Source organism: Lathamus discolor, unplaced genomic scaffold (genome assembly GCF_037157495.1).
Source record: "Lathamus discolor isolate bLatDis1 unplaced genomic scaffold, bLatDis1.hap1 Scaffold_76, whole genome shotgun sequence".
Lineage (NCBI taxonomy): Eukaryota > Metazoa > Chordata > Aves > Psittaciformes > Psittacidae > Lathamus > Lathamus discolor.
In genome coordinates, this window is record NW_027069388.1 from 89,478 (window position 1) to 111,092 (window position 21,615).

General features: G+C 64.1%; 1 protein-coding gene across 1 annotated transcript in view; it reads left to right on the forward strand.

Moving 5' to 3' along the window:
• BOP1 (BOP1 ribosomal biogenesis factor) overlaps positions 1-21,615 on the forward strand; it is a 52,916-nt gene that overhangs the window by 10,636 nt on the left and 20,665 nt on the right. The gene's annotated exons all lie outside the window — the stretch shown is intronic.

Genomic DNA, 21,615 nt, shown 5'->3' on the forward strand with positions numbered 1-21,615 from the left:
TGCTTCACCGTCTGCTAAATCAATTGGTGCGGGTTGGCGTCCAGCAGAGCCCTGGGGCGGGATGCGGGGATTGCCAAGGGCTGTGGGGGTGTTTGGATGTGACCCTCGGTGCTGGGCTTTCCGCTCACCTCGGTAGGGTGCTGGGAAGCCTCAGGCAGCGCTTGGTTGGTAAAAGGCTTGGTTGGAGCAGCCTCCGGGCTGTTGGTTGGGGGGGATATTGCAGGCTCTGGGTCTCCTCCTCAGCCTGTGACAGGGCCCAGAGCACAGAAAGCCCCATGCAGGTGAAGAGCCAGGGAGGAGCTCTGCCTGCTCCCTGGCGTGGGGGGCCTGGAATGCCATGGATGCTGCGGGCAGCATCGGGAATAACGGCACCGGCGCTTGGGAAGCCCAGTTCTGAGCGGGGTTTTGGCTGCAGCCCCGGCCTCAGCAGAGCTCTGGGGCACCGCTGCCAGCGCAGGGGCTCTGAGCTTGGGTTTAGTGGGGCTCCGAGGGATGCGGATGATCCCGATCCGGAGGAGGATTGGATGCTTCTGGTGTCAGACGTTAGAGGCCCACCTGGGTTAAGGCAGGAGCTGCCTCAATCCCTGCCGCCAGGTCTGGAATAGAGATTACGGAGAGGGGAAATCGATGGCTATAGAAAACCTACGCTGGTGTCGTGTCTGCTGCCTGTCATGCAGGAGCTGTGGGCCCGGGGGGGGGCTCAGTCTGAACCTGCTGACATCAGAGCAGCTTCCAGTGGCTTTGTTCCCTGTTCCCCCCCCCCACTGCCCTCCTTCTGTAACTGTCGTTATCTCCTTTCCATAAGAACCCTGAGGCTTGCGCTTCCTGCGGCCGGGATGCGCACACTGCGGGCTTTGTGCCGGCTTCCATGAGGAGCAGAGCCCAGCCACAGCGCTTTGTGGCTCGGAAGTGCTGGGAAGGGAGGGGAGAACCCCCCGTGTTCAGGCCATGGGCAGGAGAAAGGCCAGGAAACCACAGGGGATCCCTTCCTTGAGGATGCTCGTCCCCTCTTTTCCTTGTGGAGGCCAAGCTTGCGTCGCAGCCTCGTCCCAGCGCAGCCTGCGTGAAACGTGAGGCTTCAGGATGGTCCTGTACCAGCCCCAGGGCGGCAGCGGGGCCGGGGCAGGGATTGTGCCCCTGCACCGGGCACTGGGGAGGCCGCAGCTCGGATCCTGTGCTCAGCTCCGGGCCCCTCACTGCAAGAGAGACATTGAGGGGCTGGAGCGGGGCCAGAGAAGGGCAATGGGGCTGGTGCAGGGCCTGGAGCACAGCGGGGATGGGGAAGGGCTGAGGGAGCTGGGGGGTTCAGATGGAGAAGAGAAGGCTCCGGGGGGACCTGATGGCTCCCTACAAGTGCCTGACAGGAGGATGGAGCCAGGAGGGGCTGGGCTCTGCTCCCAAGGAACAAGGGATGGGACAAGAGGAACCGGCCTCAAGCTGCCCCAGGGCAGGTTCAGATGGAGCTGAGGAACAATTCCTGCCCCAGAGGGTGCTCAGCGTTGGAAGGGGCTGCCCAGGGCAGGGCTGCAGGCACCGGCCCTGCGAGTGCTCACACCCCCTCAGTGCCATGGGGCAGGGGTGGCCTTGGCAGGGCTGGGGTAAGGGTTGGACTGGGTGAGCTTAGACGTCATTTCCACCCAGCTGATGCTGGATTCCCCGTCCTGATCCTTGCTGGTGGCCAATCCCGATCCACTGCGCTGCGCAGGGCAAGGTGATTCCTCTGGAATCCCCAGGGATCGGCTGCCTGGTGCGGAACCAGCACGCCCGGGGTTCTGTGGGGTATCTCCCACCCGACCGTGACCTTCACTGGCAGCAGCGCCCGGTGCTGCCCTTTGCCTGGAGAGCCCCAGCTGGGTGCTCCCTGTCCCCTACCTGGGTTCTGGGACTGAGCAGCCGCCCCTAGCCCTGTGTGCAGCAGCGTCTCCAGGGGTGCTCCCGGGGCCACCACTGACACCCAGTGCGACCACTGCCACCCAGTGTCACCACTGCCGCCCAGTGTGAGCACTGCCACCCTGTGCGACCACTGCCACCCTGTGCGACCACTGACACCCAGTGCAGCCACTGCCACCCAGTGCAACCACTGACACCCAGTGTGAGCACTGCCACCCAGTGCAGCCACTGACACCCAGTGTGACCACTGACACCCAGTGCAACCACTGCCACCCAGTGCTGCCACTGCCACCCAGTGCAACCACTGACACCCAGTGCGACCACTGCCACCCAGTGTCACCACTGCCGCCCAGTGTGAGCACTGCCACCCTGTGCGACCACTGACACCCAGTGCAGCCACTGACACCCAGTGCGACCACTGACACCCAGTGCAGCCACTGCCACCCAGTGCAACCACTGACACCCAGTGCAGCCACTGACACCCAGTGCAACCACTGACACCCAGTGTGAGCACTGCCACCCAGTGCAGCCACTGACACCCAGTGTGACCACTGACACCCAGTGCAACCACTGCCACCCAGTGCGACCACTGCCACCCAGTGCAACCACTGACACCCAGTGCGACCACTGCCACCCAGTGTGAGCACTGACACCCAGTGCGACCACTGACACCCAGTGCAACCACTGCCACCTAGTGTGACCACTAACACCCAGTGCAACCACTAACACCCAGTGCGACCACTGCCACCCAGTGCGACCACTGCCACCCAGTGCTGCCACTGCCACCCAGTGTGACCACTGCCACCCAGTGCGAGCACTGACACTCAGTGTGACCACTGCCACCCAGTGCAACCACTGCCACCAAGTGTCGCCACTGACACCCAGTGTTACCAGTAACACCCAGTGCCGCCACTGCCACCCAGTGCAACCACTGCCACCCAGTGTTGCCACTAACACCCAGTGCCGCCACTGACACCCAGTGTCACCACTAACACCCAGTGCAACACTAACACCCAGTGCGACCACTAACACCCAGTGCTGCCACTGACACCCAGTGTCACCACTAACACCCAGTGCAACCACTAACACCCAGTGCGACCACTGCCACCCAGTGCAACCACTAACACCCAGTGTCACCACTAACACCCAGTGCCGCCACTGCCACCCAGTGTCACCACAGGCACTGCTGGTGTCCCACTAACACCCAACATCCCCTACGCACCCGGCACCACCGCGGGTATGGCTGATGGCCTGCAGACAGCCGGTGTCTCACGAGCACCGGGTGCTCAGGGCAGTGCCTGTGCCCATGGTAAGCTCCGGTGCTGGCACCGGGTGTGCAGGGCAGTGCCCATGCCCGTTGTGAGCTCCGGTGCCGGCACCGGGTGTGCAGGCAGTGCCTGTGCCCGTGCTGGGCTCCGGTGCCAGCACCAGGTGTGCAGGGCAGTGCCCATGCCCGTTGTGAGCTCCGGTGCCGGCACCGGGTGTGCAGGGCAGTGCCTGTGCCCGTGCTGGGCTCCGGTGCCAGCACCAGGTGTGCAGGGCAGTGCCTGTGCCCATTGTGAGCTCCGGTGCCAGCACCGGGTGTGCAGGCAGTGCCTGTGCCCGTTGTGAGCTCCGGTGCCAGCACCGGGTGCCTGAGCCCGTGCCCGTGGTGAGCTCCGGTGCCAGCACCGGGTATGCAGGGCAGTGCCTGTGCCCATTGTGAGCTCCAGTGCCGGCACCGGGTGTGCAGGGCAGTGCCCGTGCCCGTTGTGAGCTCCGGTGCCAGCACCGGGTGTGCAGGCAGTGCCTGTGCCCATTGTGAGCTCCGGTGCCAGCACCGGGTGTGCAGGCAGTGCCTGTGCCCGTGCTGGGCTCCGGTGCCAGCACCAGGTGTGCAGGGCAGTGCCTGTGCCCATTGTGAGCTCCAGTGCCAGCACCGGGTGTGCAGGGCAGTGCCCGTGCCCATTGTGAGCTCCGGTGCCGGCACCGGGTGCCCGTGCCCGTGACTGTGCTGAGCTTCGGTGCCGGCACCGGGTGCCCGTGCCCGTTGTGAGCTCCGGTGCCGGCACCGGGTGCTCAGGGCAGTGCCTGTGCCCGTTGATGAGCCCCGGTGCCGGCACCGGGTGCCCATGCCCGTGACTGTGCTGAGCCCCGCTGCCGGCACCGCCTGCCCGTGCCTGCCGCGGGTGCCCGGTGCCCGGTGCTCGCTGCCGCCTCTCGCCGGGCTCCGCTCTCCCCGCTCCATCCCGAGGAACGGGGGAGCCCAAGCGGAGCCGGTTCCGCGGCCGTGCCCCTGCCCGGCTGCACCGGAGCCCGCAGCGCGGCCGGGCCGGTTCCTACCCCCCCCCCCCCCGGGAGGAAGCGGCCGGGGCCGCGGCTCCGTTTCCTCCCGCAATGACTATTCCAGGTGTCGGCCGTGATGGATGGGGCCGCGCTGAGCGCTCCTCGCTGAGCTCCAAGCCCCGCTTCCCTCCTCCGCAGCGCAGCTGAGGAGCAAGGGGGGGGGTCCGGCGGCTGCCGGGCTGGGGGAGCTCTGCTTTCAGTAGCTGCTGGGCCAGGAGGGGCCGGGAGCCGCGGTGCAGAATGTGCTGCTGGCAGGCAGCGCCTCGCACTCATCGCTCCCCGTGCGAGGGAGGGAGCGCGGCTCCGCGCGTGCTTCCCCAGCCGCCTGGCTCCGGAACCTGCTCCTGCTTGCAGGGGATGAGCTGAGGCCGTGGAGGTGTGAAGGGCTCGGAGCAGCGCCGGGGGCATAGGAGCAGGGAAGGGGTTGGGATGAAGGGAGGTTAAAGTTCCTGCCGCGGGCAGGGTGCTCCGAGCCCCTGGAATCATAGAATAGAATAGTTCGGGTTGGAAAGGACCTCAAGATCATCCAGTTCCAACCCCCCTGTCATGGGCAGGGACACCTCACACTAAACCATCCCACCCAAGGCTTCATCCAACCTGGCCTTGAGCACTGCCAGGGATGGGCAGCACAGGTAAGGGTGGGCAGGGTGATGCCTTCGCCTGCATCTGAAGCTCTCGCTGGAGCTCCCTGCCCTTCTCAGTGGACAGAACGGCCGCAGCGCAGCAGCGGGCCCCAGCCTGGAAACAGGCACGCTTTGGGAAGGATGCAGCCGCTCTAGGATGTGCTTCCCCCCTCCCCAGCCAGAAAAGGGCAAGTGTTGAATTGAGCAGGAGCTGAAATCCAGGAATGTGCTTCCCCGTGGGCAAGGCGAGGGGTCCCTGCAGTGAGCACAGCCTGGGAGCATCAGGCTGGAGCTGGATTCCACCCCACCGGCTCTGCCCTGGGGTACCACGAGCTTTGGGCAGAGCGGAGCCACAGAGCCCTGGCATCGCTGCAGCATCACCCGAGAGAGGCCAAGGCACCGGGCCGGCTGCACAGCACCCATCGGGTCCCTCCTCTCCTGGTGTGGGATGGGCTGCGGGTGGTCGGATGCGGCTCTGATGCAGTTTTGGGGCTCTGATGCAGTTTTGGGGCTCTGATGCAGTTTTGGGGCTCTGATGCAGTTTTAGGGCTCTTTGTGGCTTCCCAAAGGAATCGGTCCCTCGCACAGGAATAAAACCACTTGGAAAGTCCTTGGTGAAGGTGTCAGCAGTGGGAAGAAGCTGGAAATGGAAGGCGAGAAGGAAAGCCCCGAGAGCTCCGTTCCAACCCAGCACGGAGGTCCCGCAGCCGCGGTGCTGTGCCCCATTCCCATTGTTCCATGGTAGGGAGAGAATAAGGCAGCTCCAGGGATGGATCGGGGAGAGCTGGTGCCCGGGGTGGGGAAGCCTAGAGCTGAAGAGACGTGGAAGGGCAGGATCTGTGCAGCGCGGAGGCGAAGCGGAGCCCGCAGGACACAATAACAGGATGTGGAAGGTGGTGCAGGGGGGAACGTGGACAAGATGAAACGGCATCGGCTTGAAACGGCCCTGGCAGGAGGAGGAGGACGCAGCCCGAGCACGGGGATTATCTTACAGAGCGCTTGGCTCGCGCGGCCGTGAGGGGCTGGTGCTGCCAGAGGCTTTGCAGACATCAGCGCTGCAGATCCTGATGGGAATAACAAGAGCAGCGGGAGCTGAAAGGGGAAGGGATGCTCCCGAGGCCGCGCGGATCAAAGCGTGGTCCCCAGGCCAGGCGCCCCGGTGAAGCTTCCAGCAGTGGGAGGTGGGATGGAGATGGCAGACGGGGAAGGATGCTGGGGGGGGTCCAGGAGCTGTTTCAGCCCCAGCACAGGAGCTGAGGGAGGTCTCCGCAGCGCAGAGCTCTGCAGCCAGACCCGAGCAGGCTCTGGGCAAGGCTCCGTCTGCCCCAATGGCACAGGGACATGGAATGGCTTGAACCTGCCCGAGGGGAGGCTGAGATGAGCTCTTAGGCAGAAGCTCTTCCCTGTGAGGGTGCTGGGACGCTGGGATGGGTTGAAGGGAGAAGCTGGGGCTGCCCCATCCCTGGCAGTGCGCAAGGCCAGGTCGGACCCAGGGGCTCAGAGCCCGCTGCTCCAGTGGAAGGGGTCCCTGCCCGCGGTTGGAGCTGGAGGAGCTTTAAGGTCTCTTCCAGCCCAAACCATTCCCTGATCCCTGTGGCTTTCCCAATAAGAGGCATCACACGGGCTGGTGTGGAGCCCTGGGCTGCTGCACATTGTGCTTTAGGTGCCAGCTGGATGGAGAAGGAGGCCTGAGCCTTGCTCCATCCCCTGCATTCCATCCTTCCCGGTGCAGAGCTGCGAGGTTTTGGGTCCGAGCCCGCTCCCCACGGCACTGCCAGCCATGGATCAGCGCCGTGCATCCCTCAGCTGCATCCTGGCCCTGTGCATGGAACGGGGGCTGGATCCAGGAGAGGGGGAGAGGGACTCATCCAGGCTGGGATGAGGAAGAGCTCGAGGTGCAGGCGAGGCTGGTGGGGAGTGGGGAGGGAGGGGGGAAGCCGCGGTTCGCGGGTGCTGCTGGAGCTGTGAAAGCAGAGCAGGAGCTCAATGACTCTGCCTTTTGGCTGCCCCACACTTGATATTTAAGGCGGTTGCGGAGCAGCTCGGTTGGGGCAGGAAAGGCTTTTTCCTTGTGGAAGGAATGACATCACCCGATGGATGCGCTGAAACCATCAGGTCCCCGGCCCCGTGCGTGAAACCCACAGCAGCTCGGCCGAGGAGTGGAAACTTTCCCCTCTTTCCCCTCTTCCCTTTCCCCCCCCCCCCCCCCTTCTTTTTCCATTGGCTTCCCCCCTCTGCGTGCCGGGGCCGGGCTCCGCCGCAGCTCAAGGCTCAGCTTACGGCTCCCGAGCCGGCTCCTGCCATCGCGGTGACCCGGGCGCTGCAGGGAGAGGGCAGATCCCGTTCCGTCGGCTCCGGGATCCCGCTGGGAGCCCAAGGGCCGTGTCCGTGGCACGGCACCGGCTGCCTTTGGCAGTGCTGGCTGCATCCCAGCTCCCTCCCAGCAGCACGCAGGGCTGCTCCGTTGGCGGTGCAGGCTCCTGCCCGGTGCGCTCAGCATCCCGGGTGGCTGAGGCTGAGGGTTCCTACCCGCAGGCTGTGCAGTGCTGCGGCTCCTCCCGGCCCTCTCTGCCTGCGTTATCCAGGTGGGATTTGCACCACAGATCCCCCGAAACCCGGCGTGCTCCGGGTTGCCTGTGCCATGCTCTGATGCCGCGGCATCACCAGGCGCAGCTGAAGGCACCCAGCCTCCTCGCGCCCCGCCGCAGACCCAGATTCCCTCCGGGAAGCCGGGGATGCGCTCGGAGTCCAACAGCAGCCTGTCTGCGTGCCCAGGAAGCGTGGCCCTCGGCCAGCAGCGAGGGCAATTCCCTGTGGACAGGGACCCGCATGGTGGGATCGGGGCTGGGTCCGTGCTGCGGTCCCTGCTGCAGGCTCAGGGACCAGCCTCCTCCTCCTCCTCCTCCTGGAGCAGAGGGGCCTGGGGACATGAGCATCTCCAGGCCCGGCTCCTGGCCGCTGTTCCAATGTCCCACTTCATCAGGCTCGGCTCAGCTCCGGGTACGAGGGAACGTGCGGAGGAAGCCGGAGGCTGCTGGGCCAGGCCAGGGGCTGCGCCGGGATGCGGCTGTGCCGGGTTCATCGCTCCAGGGCGAGCGCTCCAGCCCAGGGATGCTTCTCCTGGAGCTGCAACGCCGCAGCCACCATCGGCTGCCGGGGTCGGTGCTCAGCACCGGGCTTTGCTCACACAGCCCCGCACGGAGGGTTCCCAAATGGCTTTGCCACTCCTGCTGCTTGCCGGTACCTCCTGCTCGCCAGCTCCTGGTGACTGCAGCGCCCGGGGGTGCTGCTGGCACAAGGCTGGGGCAAGGGGGCTCTGCCGGCGCGGTGCTTGGGGCATGGAGGGGTGCAGGAGAGAGCGTGGGGTGGAGATGGGCACCCTCTGTGCAGCTCCTGCACAGGGAGTCATGGAATGGGGTGGGATGAAGGGAGCTTAAAGCTCCGCCAGGTTCAACCACGGCCAGGGACCCCTTCCGCTGGAGCAGGCGGCTCCGAGCCCCTGTGTCCAACCTGGCCTTGAGCACTGCCAGGGATGGAGCATCCCCAACTTCTCCCTTCACCCCCTTCCAGTGCCCCAGCACCCTCATGGGGAAGAACTCCCCAAGATCCCATCACCTCTTCCCTCTTCCTCCCCAGCCCATCCCTGCCTCCCCATGGCCTCGCTCCTGCATCGCCCTCACCCAGGGCTGCGTTTGCCCCTCGCAGCCCCGGCGGTGCCGTCGCTGGCAGGGAGCTGCGGGCAGCTCCCGGTTGCTGCCGCCTCCGGTAACACTCGGGTGCGTTTTATATCCCTATGGAAAACGCTCCCGAGGGAGCTCGGCAGTGCCTGTGCCCATGCGGATTCCTGGAGGCACACGTCAGCTGGGTGTATCTGGAAGCTTGGAGCCGAGGCCAGGAAGGAGATGCTTTGGAGCTGGCAGGAAAGGGAGAAGTGTCCAGACAAGGGAGGGCTGTTGGGAAGCGCTGCGAGACTCAAGTGAAAAACAGCCCCAGCACCTTTGTTTTCCTCAGCTCTGGAATTCAACCTGGGGGCGAGCAGGGCACGGAAACAGCTCCTCAGGCTTTGCCTGCCGTGCGGCTTTGCATCCATGAAATAATGGCAATAAAAGGCTGTTGAACTCCTGAGCTAGGAATAAGCTTGGAAAATCACTCATAATTCCATGGAAAACCCTCAGGGAAACCAAACCCCCCGGTTTCTCCCCGTTGCCACCTAAAGGGAATACAGGGGCCCCGGTGGCAGCACCCGCATCGAGTTTAACCTGGGTGCTTTGGGGGTCCAGGCTTCAGCCCCCGCCGGCGCTGCCGGAGGAGGGGAAGGGATGCGGGAATGCTCAGGCTCTCAGTGGGGCAATCCATGGGATTTGCAGCTCCGGCAGCGCTGCTTCGGAAGCCCCGGCGCAGGCAGCGCGGTGGCTGCCTGGCGAGGGAAAATCCGCCCTCAAAGCCAGGGAAGCTGAGGAATTCCTCTTGGTCTCCAGAGGGTAAAAGGCAGGAGCCTGGGCTGGGGTGAGGAGGAGGAAGGGGGAGGAAGGCCACCTCCGGAGGAGCTGCCCGGGGTTTGGCTGGTGGTGTTGGTCTGCCTAGAGCTTCCTTAGGGAAAGGGCGAGGTGGGAAAGGGCTTTTCCATGCCAAGTCTCCTTTCCTTGTCGCTTGCCTCTCCCAGGCCAGGCCATTCCCACCTGCGCTCCCTGGGTGCTGTTGGCATCCCAGCAGCGGGTGATGCAGGAAGAGCCGGGGACCGGGATGCTGCGTCGCTGCTCCGTCATCCCCATGGTGATGGCCGGGGTCGGGACCCTCCTTGCTCTCGCTCGCGGGTCCCTCTGCATGGATGGAGTGACTGCTTTTTCATGCCCGGCTCCAGCAGCACAACTTCTCCAATCCCCATGGAACGGCAATTCCGGGAATGAAAACCTCGGGAATGAAACCAGGAAAACCTGCAGGCAGGAGAGGCAGGAGCCTCGTGGCTCTGCCGCTGGGCACCGGGGCTGAGGCTTTCAATGTGGGGCACCCGTGGGATTTGTGAGGAGCATGGAGGGATGCGTTCAGTGGGGCCTCAGGGGCCTCTGCTTGTCTATTGCCTGCGTCATGGAATGGTTTGGATGGGAAGGGACCATCATGGAGTGCAACCACGCCAAGGGCAAGGTCCTGCCTGTGGATCGGGGCCACCCCAGCACAGACCCAGGCTGGGGGAGAGCCTGAGGAGCAGCACTTGGGGTGCTGGGGAGGTGGGGGAGAACCCCCCCGTGTGCCGGTGCCGCTGACGACCCCATCCATGTGCTGGGAATGCCGCATCCCTTCGCTCCGCAGCCAAGCATCACGCATGGCCCCTGCTGCCTGCCAGCCTCGGTGCCCACGTCCCTGCACATCCCACCCCATTGCAGGGCTCTTCCTCCTCGTGGTTCCGGAGCTCCGGAGCCGCCCCTCTTTGTTCAGGGAAGCGCCTCTCCTGGAGGTCGCTCCCGGGTGACATTCCCAGTGCCGCGGTCGCTTCGCCCGGATGGGGCTCTGGATCCCCCCCCACCCCTCGTGCAGCTCCTGGGGAGCAAACCCAGCCCCAAACCCCCTTTCCCTGCGCTGTCCCCCCGTGTCTTGACCCGTCTCCTTCCTCTCCCGACGCTGGGTTCCCCACCACACCGGGTTTTCCTGGGGCACGGGGGGATGCGCAGAGGCTCGGTTCGAAGCGGTGTGGATCCGTCTGCTCCGGGAGGAGAGGGTCCTGCGCCTCCAGGGAGCTGCCACCATGGTCCGAGCTCCTTCCAGAGCAAGGGGAGATGCACCAAGAGGGATGTCAGACAAGGATGGATGGGAAGGTCGGATGAGGATGGATGGGGAGGTTGGACAAGGACGGATGGTGGTCCTCTGGACAGGGAGGTTGGACGAGGATGGACAGGGAGGTTGGACAAGGATGGATAAGGATGGGTGTGGAGGTTGGATAAGGACGGACAGCGACGTTGGACAAGGATGGATGGGAAGGTCGGATGAGGATGGGTGTGGAGGTTGGACAAGGATGGACAGGGACGTTAGACAAAGATGGATGGGAAGGTCGGATGAGGATGGACAGGGAGATTGGACAAGGGCAGATGGGAAGGTCGGCTGAGGATGGATGTGGAGGTCGGATGAGGATGGATGTGGAGGCTGGATGAAGCTGGATGTGGAGGTTGGATGAGGATGGACAGGGAGGTTGGACAAGGGCGGATGGTGGTCCAAGGAAGGGCCAGATCCCTCAGGCACTGCAGGAAGTTCTTCCCCACGAGGGTGCTGGGACCCTGAAGGGGTTGAAGGGAGAAGCTGGGGCTGCCCCATCCCTGGCAGTGCCCAAGGCCAGGTTGGACCCAGGGGCTCGGAGCCCCCTGCTCCAGTGGCAGGGGTTGGAGCTGGAGGAGCTTTCATCTCCCTTCATCCCAACCCCTTCCATGCCTCCATGCCTGTGAGCAGCCTCCCGAGGGGGCCGGGGTCAGCCGCTGGCACCGCATCTCCTCCTCGCTCTCCCTGTGCGCTAGAGCCAGGGCAGCCCCGGCAGAGCCGTGCCATGGGACGGGAGGAGAGCGGAGCTGGGGCCTCCTGTGCTTGGCAGAGCTGCTCCTGCCGCTGCGGGCCACGGAGCAGGCAGGGGAGCAGGCAGGGAGCTGCTCGCTCCCTCCCAGCCTGCGCGCATCGGCTCGGGCTGCGGAGGAGCCTCCGGCTGTGTCACTCAGCTGCATCCCGCATCCCTGCTCCTGGCCGCCCGGCAGGAAATCTCTCTTTAATGGGCTGTTGAGGGGAGCGGGGCCGTGTTTGCCTAAGCGGGAGGAATGCTGACATGGAAGCCTCCGCGTCTGGCAGGTCCCGGGCGCAGCGGGGCTGGATCGCGCTGGCTCCTGCCGCGCCGCTTAATCCTTCCTCGGGCTGCGGCGGAGGGGGGCCGGGGGATGCAGGTGTCTGATGGGGGGGAACGGGACCCCGCTGCAGGGAGGGCTCCTCAGCCCTGCCTTTCATCCCTGCTCCCACACGGCTGCGGGAGGAGGTCCCGGGAGAGCTTTATGGGCATGATGGAAACCAGCTGGGAATGGAGCCTGGAGCGGGGCGGGGGGGGAGCGGAACGTGGTGTGAGGGAGAGCGGGGACATCGCCGAGGGGATGGACAGGGTGGGGGAGCCGCGCATCCTCGGGGCGCTGCTCTCCGGGCTCCCCATCCCGGGTCTCCAGCCCCATCCCAGGTCTCCATCCCCATTCCAGGTCTCTCTCCAGCCCCATCCCGGGTCTCTCCCCAGCCCCATCCCAGGTCTCCAGCCCCATCCCGGGTCTCTCTCCAGCCCCATCCCGGTTCTCTCTCCAGCCCCATCCCAGGTCTCCAGCCCCATCTCAGGTCTCTCTCCAGCCCCATCCTGGGTCTCCAGCCCCATCCCAGGTCTCCAGCCCCATCTCAGGTCTCTCTCCAGCCCCATCCTGGGTCTCCAGCCCCATCCTGGGTCTCCAGCCCCATCCCAGGTCTCCAGCCCCATCTCAGGTCTCTCTCCAGACCCATCCTGGGTCTCCAGCCCCATCCCAGGCCTCCAGCCCCATCCCAGGTCTCTCTCCAGCCCCATCCTGGGTCTCCAGCCCCATCTCAGGTCTCTCTCCAGCCCCATCTCAGGTCTCTCTCCAGCCTGATCCCGGGTCTCTCTCCAGACCCATCCCAGGTCTCCAGCCCCATCCCGGTTCTCTCCCCAGCCCCATCCCAGGTCTCCAGCCCCATTCCAGGTCTCTCTCCATCCCCATCCTGGGTCTCCAGTCCCATCCCAGGTCTCTCTCCAGCCCCATCTCAGGTCTCTCTCCAGCCCCATCCCAGGTCTCCAGCCCCATCTTGGGTCTCCAGCCCCATCTCAGGTCTCTCTCCAGCCCCATCCTGGGTCTCCAGCCCCATCCCAGGTCTCCAGCCCCATCCCAGGTCTCTCTCCAGCCCCATCCTGGGTCTCCAGCCCCATCTCAGGTCTCTCTCCAGCCCCATCTCAGGTCTCTCTCCAGCCTGATCCCGGGTCTCTCTCCAGACCCATCCCAGGTCTCCAGCCCCATCTCGGTTCTCTCCCCAGACCCATCCCAGGTCTCCAGCCCCATCCCGGTTCTCTCTCCAGCCCCATCCCGGTTCTCTCCCCAGCCCCATCCCAGGTCTCTCCCCAGCCCCATCCCGGTTCTCCCTCCAGCCCCATCCCCCTGCCGTGCTTGGGCAGGCGCCGAGGCCGGGGGCCTGTGCTCTGCTCCTGCCTCTCGTAATCTTTAATGAGCTGGGGCTGCTCGCACAGAAGCGAGAGGAGGGCGGGCGGCTGCTTCACAGGCAGCTGGGGGGGGGGGGGTGCTGTGTGCGGGCCAGCCCCAGCGCTTGGGATCCAGGCAGGAATTGGCATCCCAGAGGGATGAGGCAGCACCTCCCTGGTGCCTGAGGCAGGGGGGGGTCCAGCGGCTGCTTCGTGCCCCCCCCACCCCACATTGATGCTGGATGTGTTCGTGGCAGCTCACAAGTCTGTTTGAGCACAAGTTCCCTTGTGAAGCGAGTGCGTGCGGTGGTTTTGCTTTCCATAGCCCAGGAATGCCGGATGGATGTAGGAATTGTGATAGGAAAAGGGGAAATGGCTTTAAACTGGGGCTGCTGGGACCCTGGCAAGGGTTGAAGGGAGAAGCTGGGGCTGCCCCATCTCTTGCAGTGCTCAAGGCCAGGTTGGATGGGGCTTGGAGCACCCTGCTCCAGTGGAAGCGGTCCCTGCCCATGGCACTGGAGGAGCTTCCGGGTCTCTTTCCAACCCAAACCATTCCATGATCCATGGTCTCTGTGGCCTCCCTTGCCAGGACCTGCTCCTCTTGGCTGTGCTGGGTGGTTGCCCACTGGGTTGCCATGTGCTGGCCATGGACCAGGAGCTCTCCAGACCTGAGCTCCACCAGCGCCGTGCCAGTAACCACCAGCATGGAGCAGGGTGCAGACTGGGGGCTCTGGCTGTGCAGTGCTGGCCCCCATCCTTGGGGTGCCCCACTCTGGGATCAGCTCCCAAGGGATTGAGAATGGAAAAGTCCAAGCCCGGTCCGAGCAAGGGAAAGGCCTTGCCAAAAGGAGCAGTTGATCCGGGTTTGCGGGAGCAGGAGCCAAAACGCCAGGAATCTTGGATTCCGAGAGGGAAACTTTTTCCTGCGGGCAGTAAATCAGCACGGAAAGATTGGAGGTGGGGAGGGAAGGGGGAGAGCGGCCCCGCAGGCTGCAGCACTGGCACAACGGGACCATCATTCCCATTGGGAGCAGGCATGGCGGGGGGGGGGGGATGCTGCTGGTCTCTGCCTGCAGGGATGGAGCCCTGCTGGGATGAGGAAGGCGATGGAAGCGCTGCGGGATCCTCCTGCGGGGAGCGATCTCCTGGTGCTGCTGCGGGTGGGAAGGGGGGAGCCGGGGGCAGCAGCACCACAGGGACCTGGAGCTGCTGCGGTGAGGCCGTGGGGATGCTGCGAGGGCTGGAGCCAGGCTGGGAGAGCTGGGCTGGGGCAGCCTGGAGAAGGGAAGGGTCCTGAAGGGGAGACCTGAGAGCAGCGCCAGGGCCTGAAGGGGCTGCAGGGAGCCTGGAGAGGGGCTTGGGGCAAGGGAGGCAGGGATGGGATGGGGAGGGAGAGGGAAGAGGTGATGGGGTCTTGGGGAGTTCTTCCCCATGAGGGTGCTGGGGCACTGGCAGGGGGTGAAGGGAGAAGCTGGGGATGCTCCATCCCTGGCAGTGCTCGAGGCCAGGTTGGACACAGGGGCTCGGAGCCCCCTGCTCCAGTGAAAGGGGTCCCTGCCCGTGGTTGGAGCTGGAGGAGCTTCCAGGTCCCTTCATCCCAACCCATCCCTGCCATCCCCTGCCCCGGCAGCCCCCCCTGCGCTCCGGAACCCCGCGGTCCCCATCCTGTGACCACCTGAGGTGCTCGGGGCTAAACCTGCTGCTCCCGCAGGGATGGAGGCGTCTGGGGCGCAGGGGGGGGCTGCTGGACTGTCCCTGGTGAGGACACAGGGAGGGCTTGGGGGCATGGGACATAGGGTTAGGACATGGGGTGAAGACACAGGGTGAGGACATGGATGAGGACACAGGGTTAGGGGGGGCCTATAGGGATGCTGGGGAGGGACTCTTCGTCAGGGACTGCAGTGACAGGACAAGGGGTAACGGGTTCAAACTGAAACAGGGGCAGTTTAGATTGGATCTAAGGAGGAAATTCTTTCCTGTGAGGGTGCTGAGGCACTGGAATGGGTTGCCCAGGGAGGTTGTGAGTGCTCCATCCCTGGCGGTGTTCAAGGCCAGGTTGGATGAAGCCTTGTGTGGGATGGTTTAGTGTGAGGTGTCCCTGCCCATGGCAGGGGGTTGGAACTGGATGATCTTGAGGTCCTTTCCAACCCTGACTGTTCTATGATTCTATGACATGGGGTGAAGACACAGGGTGAGGCCATGGGGTTAGGACACTGGGTGAGGACATGGGATGGAGGACATGGATGAGGACACAGGTGAGGACGTGGGATGGAGGACATGCGGTTAGGACATGGGGTGAAGACACTGGATGAAGGCCATGGATGAGGACACAAGGTGAGGTCATGGGATAAAGGCCATGGGGTTAGGACATGGGCTTAGGACACAAGGTGGGGTCATGGGATAAAGGCCATGGGGTTAGGACACAAGGTAAGGTCATGGGATAAAGGATATGGGGTTAGGACATGGGCTTAGGACACAAGGTGAGGTCATGAGATAAAGGCCATGGGGTTAGGACATGGGGTTAGGACACAAGGTGAGGTCATGGGATAAAGGCCATGGGGTTAGGACATGGGGTTAGGACACAAGGTAAGGTCATGGGATAAAGGCCATGGGGTTAGGACATGGGGTTAGGACACAGGGTGAGGTCATGGGATAAAGGCCATGGGGTTAGGACGCAGGGTGAAGACACTGGGTGAAGGCCATGGATGAGGACCCAGCGTGGGGACATGGGGTGCTCCATGTCTGCTGCTCCCCGGGAGCAGAGCCGCTGTGCTGCGGGCATGGGGCCCCCAGTGCCCTGGGGCTGGAGGAGCAGACCCAGTCCCGTTCCATGTGCCCATCAGGCAGGGCTGGAGGTCTCCATGTCCAGCTCCTACCCCTGGGTTCCCTGGGCTCCCCATGTCCCAGGGATCCACCATGGCCACGGGCTCACCCTCCGCTCCTTAAAGCCCATCCAGCTCCAATGGCAGGGACCCCTTCCACCGGAGCAGCTTGCTCCAAGCCCCTGTGTCCAACCTGGCCTTGAGCACTGCCAGGGATGGGGCAGCCCCAGCTTCTCCCTTCAACCTTTGCCTCAGCCCCCTCACAGGGAGCCGTGTCCCATTGGAGGTGACTGGGATCGGGGCAGCGCATCCCTGCTGCTGGGACCCCTCGCGCTGCATCCGTATCCCTGTTCCCGGCTCTCTCGCCCCTCTTCGCTGGCTTCCATCCCCATCCTTCCCCGTCCCGCTCACCCCAATTGGAGCTGACGTGCTCTATTTGTCAGAGATAAAAAATCACGGCGGAGGAGTGGGAAGACAGGAGGCACAGGAAAGCGTTTGGTAGTTAGAGACAGAGGAGCAGGATTAACGTGCGGTGGGGGATTTGGAAGGAACACTGCCTGCATTGTAATCCGAGAGGAGCCGGGAAGAAAGAGAGACCGGGAGAGCCAGCCTGACCCCGGAATTCCCTTAGGAGCCGGCGCGGAGAGCAGCAACGAGGAGAGAGTGAAGGATTCCAGAGGTGGACTGGCTTCCTCTTTCACCAGACAGACACAGGGGAGACGGGCAGGGAGCCAGCGCCGTACCTGCACTTCCCATCTGAGCCGGGACAGCTGGAGCTGCTTTGGGATGGGGAGGAAAAGAAGGGGGGGGAAGCAGCAGCAGTGCCATGGACCTGTGTGCGTGGGGGAGGCGTTGGGGGGGGTCCCGCTGGGAAGGGGGGGGCCGGCAGCTCGCAGCGAGTAAATCAGGGGAAGAAAGCGGGGCCGCGGGCGCGGGGTCACACGTGTTTCCTGGCAGGAGCGCAGGTGCTGAGCAGGGATGCGGGCGAGAGCACCTTGTGATGGATCATGTGGGAGCGCGGCAGCTCATTGCCGCGGCCGGCGCAGGTAGCGCCGGGGAGCGCCTGAAACGGCTCCAGCCACTGGGTCCAACCTGGCCTCGAGCACTGCCAGGGATGGAGCATCCCCAACTTCTCCCTTCACCCCCTGCCAGTGCCCCAGCGCCCTCATGGGGAAGAGCTCCCCAAGATCCCATCACCTCTTCCCTCTTCCTCCCCATCCCATCCCTGCCTCCCTTGGCCCAAGCCCCTCTCCAGGCTCCCTGCAGCCCCTTCAGGCCCTGGAGCTGCTCTCAGGTCTCCCCTTTAGGAGCCTTCCCTTCTCCAGGCTCCAGGGCAGAGCCGCTCCAGCCCCACGGCCTCATCCGGACTCGCCCCAGCAGCTCCAGGCCCCTGAGCAGGATCGGGACCGCAGGGGCAGAGATGGATCAGCCCATGGGGGGGGAGCTTCCAACCCAAGCCATTCCATTGCTCTCATCAATGAAGGGCCCCGCTCGCTCCTGAAGCCATAAACCAGGAAAGGCACCGGCGGTCACTGTTCCCTATGGGATGAGCCCACACTGGACCCCCCCACCCCGATGTGGGGAGCTCCCATCCCCGGTGCCCTGCAGCTTCCATGGGCTGGGGAGCACAGGAATGGCAGCATCGGCACATCCCCTCCCCCAGCCATCTGCGGGTTCCTGCAGGATTAAGCAGAGGAAATCTGGAATTGGGTTACTCTCCGTATTGAACCTGCCATTAGGATGGTTTTTATTTTGCTGTTCCGATCGGATTGGATGCAGTCTCCCCTTTTTAGCCCTTAATGGCTTGGCTTTGGGAATTTCCTTCCAAATTACACTGCCGGCTTCCTGTTGTTAGGGCTCCCCCGAGCCCCACAGCCGTGCGGAATAGGGGGGGGGAATGGATCCCTGGAGCTGAGCTGCACTTGGAGCCCCGGGGGGGGGGGGGGTGCTGGGGCTTCCTTCCCTGCCTCGAGTTGCAGCGTTCCGGGCATCCCGCAGGGCTGGGGCTCGGAACTGGGAGCAGGGGAGGAGGAGCTGGGGCCGGGGGGCATGGACCAGGATGGATGGGGAGGTTGGGTGAGGAGGGACACGGAGGTTGGATGAGGATGGATGGGGAGGTCGGACAAGGATGGATGGGGAGGTCGGACAAGGATGGATGGGGAGGTCGGACAAGGATGGACAGGGAGGTTGAACAAGGATGGATGTGGAGGTTGGACGAGGAGGGACAGGGAGGTTGGACAAGGAGGGATGCGGAGGTTGGATGAGGATGAATGGGGATGTCAGACAAGGATGGATGGGAAGGTCGGACAAGGATGGACGGGGAGGTTGGACAAGGACGGATGGGGAGGTTGGACAAGGATGGATGGTGGTCCTCTGGACAGGGAGGTTGGACGAGGATGGATAAGGTTGAGTGTGGAAGTTGGACAAGGATGTACAGGGATGTCAGACAAGGACGGATGGGGAGGTCAGACAAGGATGGTTGCAGAGGTTGGACGAGGAGGGACAGGGAGGTTGGACAAGGAGGGACACGGAGGTTGGATGAGGATGGATGGGGATGTCAGACAAGGATGGAGGGGGAAGTCGGATGCGGATGGATGGGAAGGTTGGATAAGGATGGACAGGGAGGTTGGACAAGGACGGATGGGGAGGTTGGACAAGGATGGATGGTGGTCCTCTGGACAGGGAGGTTGGACGAGGATGGATAAGGTTGAGTGTGGAAGTTGGACAAGGATGGACATGGATGTCAGACAAGGATGGATGGGGAGGTTGGACGAGGATGGATAAGGATGAGTGTGGAAGTTGGATAAGGATGGACAGGGATGTCAGACAAGGATGGATGGGGAGGTCAAGACAAGGATGGATGCAGAGGTTGGACGAGGATGGATAAGGATGAGTGTGGAAGTTGGATAAGGATGGACAGGGATGTCAGACAAGGATGGATGGGGAGGTCAGATGAGGATGGATGCAGAGGTTGGACAAGGATGGACAGGGATGTCAGACATGGATGGATGGGGAGGTCAGACAAGGACGGATGCAGAGGTTGGACAAGGATGGACAGGGATGTTGGACAAGGATGGATGGGAAGGTTCGATGAGGCTGGATGTGGAGGTTGGATGAGGATGGACAGGGAGGTTGGACAAGGAGGGACACGGAGGTTGGATGAGGATGGATGGGGATGTCAGACAAGGATGGAGGGGGAAGTCGGATGAGGATGGATGGGAAGGTTGGATAAGGATGGACAGGGAGGTTGGACAAGGACGGATGGGGAGGTTGGACAAGGATGGATGGTGGTCCTCTGGACAGGGAGGTTGGACGAGGATGGATAAGGTTGAGTGTGGAAGTTGGACAAGGATGGACATGGATGTCAGACAAGGATGGATGGGGAGGTTGGACAAGGATGGATAAGGATGAGTGTGGAAGTTGGATAAGGATGGACAGGGATGTCAGACAAGGATGGATGGGGAGGTCAAGACAAGGATGGATGCAGAGGTTGGACGAGGATGGATAAGGATGAGTGTGGAAGTTGGATAAGGATGGACAGGGATGTCAGACAAGGATGGATGGGGAGGTCAGATGAGGATGGATGCAGAGGTTGGACAAGGATGGACAGGGATGTCAGACATGGATGGATGGGGAGGTCAGACAAGGACGGATGCAGAGGTTGGACAAGGATGGACAGGGATGTTGGACAAGGATGGATGGGAAGGTTCGATGAGGCTGGATGTGGAGGTTGGATGAGGATGGACAGGGAGGTTGGACAAGGGCAGATGGTGGTCCAAGGAAGGGCCAGATCCCACAGGCACTGCAGGAAGTTCTTCCCCACGAGGGTGCTGGGACCCTGAAGGGGTTGAAAGGAGAAGCTGGGGCTGCCCCATCCCTGGCAGTGCCCAAGGCCAGGTTGGACCCAGGGGCTCGGAGCCCCCCGCTCCAGTGGCAGGGGTTGGAGCTGGAGGAGCTTTCATCTCCCTTCATCCCAGCCCCTTCCATGGCTCCACGCCGCAGAGCAGAGCTGCGGTGCTCGGCGCAGGCAGTGAGGGGTTCCCCGGACCCTTCCCAAGCCTTGGTGCCGATCCCTCGGGATGCGGTTGCTGATGGAGCTCAGCCGTGGCCGTGGGCACACGTGGGGATGCTGGAGCTGCCTGCGGCGTCCCAGGCAGGCTCTGTCACAGCATTCCCATTGGAATCGCTCCATTGTAGCGCACGGCTGAGCAGCCCCCGGCCGCACGCAGGGCCCGGGGCAGCTTCCCAAGCTGAGGAATGCTGTTTGTGCCGCTCCAGCGCAGCGGCAGAGCTGCAGCTCCGCCTGCGCAGCCCTTCCCTTCCCGGCCTCTTTGGAGCTGCTTCCCTGCTCCGCCGCCGCGATGAGCTGGGAGAGGACCGGGAGGCTGGAGCGGCTCCCGGCGGGATGCGGTGGCAGCATCAGAGCTGCTGCTGCTGCCCAGGAATGCGCGGAGGGAGCCAAGCACCGCGGCTGCTCGGACCCGGCCCGGGCCTCCTGCGCCTCGTGGTGCCCGGAGCAGGATGGAACCTGCGGGTGCTCGGTGCAGGATGGAACCTGCGGGTGCTCGGTGCAGGATGGACCCTGCAGGTGCTCGGTGCAGGATGGACCCTGCGGGTGCTCGGTGCAGGAGGGACCCTGCGGGTGCTCGGTGCAGGATGGACCCTGCGGGTGCCCGGTGCAGGATGGACCCTGCGGGTGCTCGGTGCAGGATGGAACCTGCGGGTGCTCGGTGCAGGATGGACCCTGCGGGTGCCCGGTGCAGGATGGACCCCGCGGGTGCTCGGTGCAGGATGGAACCTGCGGGTGCTCGGTGCAGGAGGGACCCTGCGGGTGCTCGGTGCAGGATGGACCCTGCGGGTGCTCGGTGCAGGAGGGACCCTGCGGGTGCTCGGTGCAGGATGGAACCTGCGGGTGCCCAATGCAGGAGGGACCCTGCGGGTGCTCGGTGCAGGAGGGACCCTGCGGGTGCTCGGTGCAGGATGGACCCTGCAGGTGCTCGGTGCAGGATGGACCCTGCGGGTGCTCGGTGCAGGATGGACCCTGCGGGTGCCCGGTGCAGGATGGACCCTGCGGGTGCTCGGTGCAGGATGGAACCTGCGGGTGCTCGGTGCAGGATGGACCCTGCGGGTGCCCGGTGCAGGATGGACCCCGCGGGTGCTCGGTGCAGGATGGAACCTGCGGGTGCTCGGTGCAGGATGGAACCTGCGGGTGCCCGGTGCAGGATGGACCCTGCGGGTGCTCGGTGCAGGAGGGACCCTGCGGGTGCTCGGTGCAGGATGGACCCTGCGGGTGCCCAATGCAGGAGGGACCCTGCGGGTGTCCAATGCAGGATGGAACCTGCGGGTGCTCGGTGCAGGAGGGACCCTGCGGGTGCTCGGTGCAGGAGGGACCCTGCGGGTGCTCGGTGCAGGATGGACCCTGCGGGTGCTCGGTGCAGGATGGAACCTGCGGGTGCTCGGTGCAGGATGGACCCTGTGGGTGCTCGGTGCAGGATGGAACCTGCGGGTGCTCAGTGCAGGATGGACCCTGCGGGTGCTCGGTGCAGGAGGGACCCTGCGGGTGCTCGGTGCAGGAGGGACCCTGTGGGTGCTCGGTGCAGGATGGAACCTGCGGTTGCTTGGTGCAGGATGGAACCTGCGGTTGCTTGGTGCAGGAGGGACCCTACGGGTGCCCAGCACCATCCTGCCTGGCCGGGTTGGGTTTTGAGCCCCGAGCCCCTGTAACCGGCTGCGGCAGCATCTGCAG